Source organism: Sinocyclocheilus grahami, unplaced genomic scaffold (assembly GCF_001515645.1).
Source record: "Sinocyclocheilus grahami isolate Dianchi unplaced genomic scaffold, SAMN03320097.WGS_v1.1 scaffold131.1, whole genome shotgun sequence".
NCBI lineage: Eukaryota > Metazoa > Chordata > Actinopteri > Cypriniformes > Cyprinidae > Sinocyclocheilus > Sinocyclocheilus grahami.
In genome coordinates this window covers 1,528,973-1,538,838 of record NW_015505310.1, presented here as the reverse complement: position 1 = coordinate 1,538,838, position 9,866 = coordinate 1,528,973, and the positions used below count along the sequence as shown (strand labels likewise).

The 9,866-nt window shown below is 36.2% G+C and overlaps 1 pseudogene; it reads right to left on the bottom strand.

The window, feature by feature from the left end:
* Positions 1-3,296: 3,296 nt before the first annotated feature.
* Positions 3,297-9,514, bottom strand: LOC107590648 (mitochondrial import receptor subunit TOM70-like; annotated as a pseudogene).
* Between the last annotated feature and the right edge of the window lie 352 nt (positions 9,515-9,866).

Genomic DNA, 9,866 nt, shown 5'->3' with positions numbered 1-9,866 from the left:
AGAACGCGATAATCAGTGGAACTGTGTATTCTACAAGAGCGAGATTTTAGCTTAATAAATAAAAAATGAGCGTTCTAAACCCGCTCGGTTTCGACATAGTATGACATGACACTTGTTGCCTGCCTCCAAAATAAATCAATCAAAAACTATTTTTTGTTGTGCATGTAGCCTAGTCCACTTGCTGTTGAATTTGATTTGGGATTAATATTAAATAGGCATATTTTTCTCTAATGATGCATCCCATGTTGTATGATGTATGTAATTTGTAATGTGTTATTGAATAAATAAAATAGAAGACTTGAATCTAGAGTTTTTAATTAGCCTAAAGTAACTTATTGTGTGTGTGTGTGTTGTGTACTTGGTTTTATTAAAAGGGGCGAACAGACAAAATTGCTAATCTTTTGCCCATTTCCTGCATCATCAGCTGCTCCATCACACATCAACCTTTGAAGGGTTTTTGAAAGGATTCGTAAATATTTATTTATTTATTTCATCCATTCATCCACCCATCCAAAAATATCAATTAAAAATGCCTGTTGTCTGAAGAACATCTGTCTAAAGTCCACAAATACATTTTAGCCATGAGGAGAAGGCAAGACTTCAAGTTACTATCAACCTGGCTCTGTAGGTACTTTTGCCTTTTTTAAGATGTAGGTCTATGGCAAGCCGTTTTATCTTAAAATATTCCCAGCGTTACTCGTAATTGCATTTTTACTAGTAACAATTCCATTAGAGAGCTCTACAATTCAATTCTTACTAGTAACAATGCCAGTTAGAGAGCTCTCTAAATCTATTTTAACTAGTTATAAATACAATAAGAGAGCTCTCTAATTTAATTAGAGAGCTCTGCAATTGCATTCTTACTAGTTAGAACTGAATTAGAGAGCTCTCTAATTGGTATTGTTACTAGTAAGAATTGAATTAGAGAGCTCTCTAATTGAATTAGAGATCTCTGCAATTACATTCTTACTAGTAATAATTGAATTAAGAGAGCTCTCTAATCATAATTGTTACTAGTAAGAACTGAATTATAGAGCTCTCTAACTGGCATTGCTACTAGTAATAATTTAATTGTAGAGCTCTCTAATTGAATTGTTACTAGTAAAAATGCAATTACGATGAGTAACACTGGGATTATTATAAGCTAAAACGGCTTGCCATAGTAGGCCTACTTTTTTATATTATTATTGGCTTTCATGACGATGCTCTTCACAAGGTCTACATTTTCATGCAAAGAACTGTGGAAAGATGGATGTTGGCAAGACAAAAGAGTAACACCTGTTTTAAAGACCACATTTGTTAAATTAGTTTTTTATGCTTTTGATGTCAAGGGTTGCCTGCAAATACCCTGGCAAAAAGTGAGGAGGCATGCCATCCTTACAGAATCTTACGGGAAGCACTTGTGCCTGCTAAGACAATACAGTGCACTTGTGCCATTTCTACATTTGGGGGGAAAAAACTCTAAAGAGCGCATACCAATGGAGCACAGAAGTATTAGTCAGTGCTTCGTCATTGTCATTTTACTTTCAGAATTATTCAGAAATGGCTTCAACAAAGATGTATAATTTTAATATAATACAATTATTAAATGTAAAACTATTTTTATTTATTTATTAAGAACAATGCACATTAATATTGGATTTATAAATGTGCCAGTTTAAGCCAAAATAGACCGTTTTCATCTGCTGTCCCTTGGCATGTGGTGGTGGTCATGCATTTAACCAAAAAGCACATTTAATAAACATTAAATAAAAGTAATTACAAATTAAAGTAATCTGCATCATAACACAAAACCAAACTGGCTTTATGACTAATTGTATGGGCAACTCATTTCTTTATTTGATATTATCATACATTAATATTACACAGGTAAACTTTACCAACATCACATTTTCCCCTCTCATTGCATTTATTTATTTTTACTTGAGGCATTTTTTTTTCCACAGCTACTTTCAACAGATCAAGCACAACTAATTTATTTTTAACCTTTAGGTGGTGCCACTTAGCTTGCATTGTAAAGTGTATTTTAAACAATCAGTTATGATCTTCAAACATGCAGCAGTCTTGAATTAATTGTTCCCTCAAAATTGGTCTGTAAATCCATTACTAATAATTGATCAGACTGGAAACCGAAATAAGGAAACATATGTAAACATTTACATATTAGACAATGCTTAATAATCAATGTATACATGCATACAGGGAAATGATCACATCATATTTTTTGTAAACTATTTGTTCTGATCAGGTTAAAGGCCAAGTCCTGTACCATGTTACACATTCGGTAAACAATGGTTTAAAAATAGAGCTACAATATCAGAGAAAATATCTCAATCCATATTTAAAAGACAGTAATGCCACTTTGTTTTTGTTGACGTCACAAAACAAACTTAAAGCAGGTAAACAATATATACCGGTAATCAATTTCCTTTAAAAAGATGGATATATGAATGTAGATAGTGAAGAAGTCATGGCTGCAGTAGTCAAGAAAAAAAATCTTACTGTTTTATTAAATATGAACAAGAACAATACCATTCTTAAATTAAATGAAAACAGGGACTTATAGCACTAATATATATATATATATATATACACAAACATGCATACATGCACACTAGAACTGTCCTCCATATACACAAATATACAGTATGTATTTAAGGGCATGCCACTTCGACTTTAAAAGTACCTTAATATCGCAAGACTACAAATGAATGCAAAATTTGAACAAAAGACAAGTGAGGAAGAACTTAGTTGCTAAATGTAAGGTGTTTCTTTTATTTTCTTGCATTAAGATTTATAAAGAAGAGAGCCATTGTTCAAAAATACACCTCAATTACATTTTTATTTCTGAGAAACTAAACAAAATAAAATCAGATATGTGCAGTTCGGAAGATAAAATGAGAGGAATGTAATTTTGGCGATTCATATTTTTTTTCTAGATTCATTCATATTCTTGCACAAATATTAAACATGTTTCTCACAGCTACGTTTTTAACATTTAACACTTTAGTGCCTCAGTTTAAAGAGATGGGCAAGGTGATTTCACAGCAAAATTCTTGTACAGGGCTAAAAGGACTTTAAATTAGTTTAATACTATTTTAATTATCATTTGTATTGACATGTATTATTAAATGCAGCACAATGTTAAAAAAAAAGATCCCGAAACTCAAGGTAAAAATAAACACAAAAATGAATAACTGTATGGCCAAATTTCGCATTTAACCTCAATATAATCCCCTTCTTATAAGCACAGTCATCACAGCAGTGACACATCAAGAACAGATTTATAACACACATACATCAACTAAAAATGTAATCCTTCACTTCCCATACAACAAAGACCGTAAATAAGGTTGCTAGGATGTGACAGTGAAAGGACAAAACTTGTACACATTACAGCATCAAACCATGAATCAATAATGCAGTCCTGCTGATGGTATACACTGGTATAAACTTACTCAATCTGGTGTCTTGGATGAAAAGAGAAAAAAAAGTAACGTTTTATTGGTGATTAAGGACCCCGATGTCCATAGTTTACCATTAAATTAAGATTATATAATCAAAAAGACACATTTGTCACAATTTGCAGGGGAGGCTGAACATGAACAAATGAGTACTGTTGCAAGTTGCAAGATAGCCTAAGCCATACTCAATGAGGGAGGATGTGAGCTATGCCACTGATGATTTGACATCAAACAAAGCAGCCATCAGTCTTTTTCCACTTGCTTTTTGCATTATCTTGTTTCTTTTTTGCTGCTCCTCCACCATTTTCTGTGCCACCTTCCAGTACTCAAATAAAACATGGTGTAAACATGTGGTAGCAGAACCTGTCATGCCTTCCTTTTCATTGATAATGATCATCTTTATAATGAAGTAAAAAAAAAAATTAAAAAAAAGGGGTTATGGGATGTGTACTGTGGCCCGGCAGTAGAGGAGAGTGGCAAAAGGAGGCAAGAGTTATAGCGTGGGAGGCTTGAGCCCATACTTCTTGGCCACCTCTGTCTGGGCATAAGCAGCATCACAGAGGGAGTAGAGATGGGCCATCTCCATCTCTGACTTGGCCAAGTTGATGGCCTTGTTGAACATGTCTATAGCCATGTCCAGATTGCCTCTGTCGAAAAAGTTTAGTTTTGTCAGAAGCTAAAATCATAAGGTTGTAATAGCCACATAAAAGTTTCAATATAATGAGTGACTTGTGACTTACAAATTAGGAATAGAAAAAATGGGAAGCAATGTAACATCACAAACCTTTGGACTTCAATGGTTCCCATGGTTTCATAAGCAAAGTCACATTTATTGTCAATTTCAATGGCTTTGCTAATGAGTTCAAGGCCCATTTCCAGATCCTGTTTCCACTGAAGCTGCAACAGACTGCAGAAGAAACACAACTGATTAGTATTTTCTTAATTGAAATTGAATGGATTAACAAGATTCTTTAAGTACAAGAAACAAAACTAACCCTTTGTGGACATATGTTGTGGCATTGTCTGGCTCTAGTTCAATACATTTGTCATACATTTCATCTGCCTTACCAAACTGTTGCTGGTCTGTTAGTGCCTATCACCAAAAAAAAAAAAAAGTAGACAATACATCATAGTTAAGTAAAGAACGATAAAGAGGTGATAGAACAATGATAAAGCATCATTTTAGAAATGGTTTCATGCAATCAAGGTGAGCAATACCTGTGCATACAGAGCATAGCCCTCAGCACACTTTGGAAACCTCCTAATGACGTCCTCAAAACCATCCATGGCTTTCTGAACCTGGGATGGGTTGTTTCCAGTGTAGGCCTGCCGGTACTATAAGAAATAATAATGCCAATAACATTCATATCATTTCTACAAAGAGTAAAATGTAGAATTTCTCATATCAGGTTCTTCTAGTTGAAAGTCAATAGTAGACCACATACATTAAGCAAAGGTATCATCTTTATTCAAACAGCTTCAAGAACAGTACCAGCATAACGGTACAACCTTCCTGTTGTACTTACCAACGCAAAACTCTTCTGGGCCTGGGCAAGTGCAGAGTCTGGTCGAAGCTTTATACACTCATCAAAATCTCCCACAGCCTCCTCTACCTGATCCAGCAGAATCTTCAACTGAGAAATTAAAATATTACTAATAGGATGTCAAGACATTTCCACAAGTTTGATGTTGCTAATTTCCAGCTGTTAGGGAATGTTGCAGAGCAGCGAAGAAAATTGTAAGCAAGAACGATAGTAAATGAAAATGAGCGTCATAAATTCCACGTAGCTGCTATGGTGTACAAACAGCTTAAGGTAAATTGGTGAATGCCATCTCAAGAATGTTACAGACAGAAACAATCCAAAATGTCCAGAAGCACAAGTCACTGACTCGAAACGACAGGGGTCAGTGACTTGTGAGATTGACCTCCTTTTCACAGAGGATTTTACATCTACTGACAGTTTTTGATTAAACTCTTCTGTAAGACGCCCGTCAAACTGACTGATCAATGCCACGGTCACACTAGACTTTGAGCATGCATCAGTCGTGATGCATCACACTACGCAACAAGTAATAATAAATGCAATGTGTAAAAACATACATTCTATTCCACATGTACTTCTACTGCAATGCTGTAAACTTTCAGCTTTAAAGTTTGCCTTCTTTTAATTCAGCTAAGAGGTCACGGCGTGACAAATCTTCTAATGGTATATTGCTATAACAAATCTTCTATTGGTCAAATCTGTTCATGTGATACAAATTTGCAGGTTAAGAGTTCACCAAACTTTGGAATTCAACAAAATTCATATGAACGTGTGTGAATGAAAGTCACTGGAACAAAAAACGAGTTTGACTGCCCCTTAAAAATGGAAAAGAGGTCTCTTTAGTTTAGAGACTAAACGAGTGAGACGAAGATTTATAATTTAAAAAAAAAAAAAAAAAAAAAAAACTTTTTTGCCTCAGAAATGTCTTAATTATTTTTAAGTTTAATAGAATATAAATATAACAACTTGTCACACAGTTAGCATGGATTAGATCCACGTAGGACAGTCTCCTCTACTGGAAATATTAAGCAGCCCAGAAAATCTATTTGAGGTGACAAGGTCATTAACTTGGCAGGGTCATGAACTCAGCAGGGATTTGAGTTGCTATTGCAACGGCAACTCATTCTTCAAAAACTGTAAAAGATTATGGCTGAAAATATTAATATCAAGAACATTCTACACATAAGGGCTATCTTTTAAGTATTTATGTACGCAAAGTCATCATACCTGTCCCCTGTGGTGGTAGACATCTGCATTACGGGGGTCGATCTCTGCAGCCATGTTGAAGTCTTGCGTGGAGAGCTGGGGCTGCTGCTGCTGCATGTACATGCTTCCACGTTTAATGAGCGCATTAGCACTTAACTGAAACACATCAGAAAGATGCTTTAACACCGATAGACAGTATCGATGAGACACTTCATTTGGAAGACGATGGCAGTAAAACAAAGCTTTTTCTGATCCTAATCCCATTACCGTGACACTGGCATCATCCATGTTGATGACACGGTCAAGATCAGGCTGAGCAGCTGTGGCGTTGCCTATCAGTAAGTAGAAGGTGGCTCTCAGTAGAAGAGCTTCGGCTGTGTACCTGCCTCCAGACTCGATCTCCTTTGTGCACTCACTGATGATCTTATCGTAGTTCTCCTCCTCCATATACTGCTTAGCCTTTAGATAGCCTGAGCTGAGGAAACAGTACTTCAATACTGTAGTTAATTAACAGTAATATATTTAATTTAGGAAATGATTTTGATTCAAATGAGAAAGAAAAACAAACCGTAGCAGCGATAAAAACATTCTTTTTTTTTCTTTTGTAAATTACTTACTGAATTAGAAAATTCTCTTGAATTATGGTTTTAGCTATTCATTCATCTTTGCTGATCAAGGGGAGCTGGTAGATTCTCTTTGGAAAGTGAAAGTGAAGGCAAATTACTTTACAATGGGGTTGTGATGGTACACTTTCTAGCTTGTGATCATGATCAGGGTCCTCATTTATAAAATGTTGCGCAGAAACTATCCTAAATACGATCTTATGATCGTCTCTCAAATATGCGTACGTGTGATTCATAGAATGAACGTACGCACAAAAAACGTACACACACACACCTCTCTTTTGGATTGTGAAATCTATGAATCGCAAATAATCTTGAACTTGCGCACAACTGAATTGTGTCAGCTCTCTGCCTTGTAAACAACTCCTAATTAATGTCATTAACATTTAAAAGATAACCAATCATCGTCCAAATTCTTTAATTTAGAACAGTGAGCTGCAAGAACAGCTTAAAAAACCTGCAGTACTCCGACAAGAAAAAGTGTGTGCGTCTGCTCAGACCCTGACATGACGCTAAGGACTTTTCCACGTCAAAGGCAGTTTTTACAAATATGCGCATTGGCGTGGATTTAAGCGCATGCACATTCTAAACTCAAATCTGTGCGTACGTACGCTTTTTAAAAGAGGCACCAGATCTTGTGAGCAGGTATTATAAGAATGTAATACTGAACATTTAGAATTTAAAAGCAATGAAAGGAATCACTGTGAGTCTACAAATCTCAGTGTGAATGGGCAAAATATAATGCCCTCAGGTCTCACCTTCCTGTAACCTCCGAGGCTTCACCCTCTTTGTCTTTATCCTCATCTTTCTTTTCCCCCTTCTGTAAAGGCTGTGAAATTATGTCATCAGTAAAGGAGCTGAAGTAGGACTTGATGAACTGAGGAGATGGCATAAGGGGCTCCCGGTTCTGAGAAGAGCAAACATGAGAAAGCAAAAAAAGAAAGAGAGATGCTATAAATATATGATGTAGTTTGTTTAAGTCTTAGATTTGTTCCTTTCAGTCACATGCCCACCTTGTATTTTTCTTTGGCCTTCTCTTTTCCCAGCTGTTTCAGAACCTTGTCTGCCAGTAGCATGCTCTGCTGGTTCTGAAAAACCTCCAGAATACATACTGCGGTCACATCTTCAAAAAAAAAAGAAGAAAAAAAAGCCAATTCATGACAACTTGATAACTAATATCAGTGATTGTGACAGCAATTTGTTTAGTAACATGAGGTGCTTAAAAACAATAAGTGAAACACATCATACATGACTTTAAAATCTTCCACACAAAGCAAAAATTATTGTAAATGTCAAATTACAAAAACACAAATCAAAAACCAGCAACAATGCTAACCTTCTAAACACTCCTTCTTGTTACCCAGTTTTTCCAGTGCTTTGGCACGCCTAAAAAGGGCTTTTACATAGCAAGGATTCAGCTCAACTGCCTGAGAGCAATCCTGTATCACTTCTGTCCATTTCAGCTACAACACAAAAATAAACAAAAAACAATCATTCAGACATGTAACATTTTGTATGTGATACTACAAATGATAATCTGACAGAGTCAAACCTGTTGCTCGTAGGCTGCAGCTCTATTCTGGTAGAAGGTGGACAGATCTCCTTTCTGTTCTTTGGGACATAGGCTGATTGCTTCAGTGTAGCACTGGATCGCTTGCTCATATTTGCCAGCCTTAAAGTATTTGTTGCCCTTGTTCTTAGCAGACTGTGCTCTGTCAAGGGGACTCTGGATGGGCAGACACAACTATTTTAATCAAAACTACAAAAGTATGATTAAAAAAAAATGCATGCTTTGATTATTTTTATATATGTTATATTTATACTTCTATTAAACTTTTTCATTAAACCCATAGTAGAAATGAACTAGTTACCTTTTCAAACAACATATAGTAAAATTCAAACCCAAACTAAATCACTGCCATTTAGAAAATGTGAAATTTGTATGTTCTAGCTAGCTACACACACAAAAAAAGCAATTAGCCTACATTTTCAGAAGACAGGCTACATACAATTTGTCAAATCTGACAGGACATCAGCAAACAGACCAGCAGAAAAAAAAGGTTCACTTAATTGTGTTTGCCAAGTTCTTTGTCATAAGCTTAGTCAATGATCATCTCAAAAGAAGCTACTGATTAGCAAGTATTGCAACAGTAAGCTTCACATGGGGATTCTGTTTGTGTGCCTAATGCATGTCTTTCCCTAATCTACAAATGAAAACACTGTCTAATTTTTTCCATGTTGATGTTCCTGTTGAGCTTGTAAAACTTTAACAAATAGACCTAGATGAAGTGAAAATGAAACTTTAAAATAATTTCAGCTTCACCTGCCAATATACCATCCAAAAACACTTTTTAACTGCATAAAAATCAAAATATCTGCCTAAGACTCCTCCCCCTGTCTAGTCCTGGCCAAATCCCCCACCCCACGTCTGTCTGTCTGTCTGTCTGTCTAATCCTCAGATTCTTTGCCGCGACTTCGGTTCCACAGGTAGACAGCTCCGACACCGAGGACAATCGGAGTCCCGACCAGGAGTGCTAGCTGCCAACGTGGGAGCCCACTCCCGGACTGAGGCTCTACGGGCTTCGACGCAGCCATCATCCACGCAGCAGCACCCAGCTAACGCGCAAACTCAGACACGAAACACCTCCTTTACAGAAGCTATTCTGAGGTCGCTGCGCTAAACACTCAGCAGGTGGTAGCATGGGATACTGGAGGACTACGGCTTGTTATCCACAATGAACTGAATTTTTTATATATATATATATGTCCGTGCTGGATAGATTGCTTCTGTGGTAGGCTGCTTATTGTACTTTTAAACTAAAATCAGTGTTCCACAGAAGAAAGAAAAAAAGATTTTATCTTATTTCTATTTTTCTCCAACACATTTAAATCATTTTTTGTTTCGTTTTCATTCAACCATGTTATTTTTAATGCTTGAACTTTGTAGTCTATTTGCAGAGACCCTCTTTTCTTTTCTTTTTCTCTCAGAAATTGGGCACTGTCATTCAAAGATCCTGCCACCTACTCTG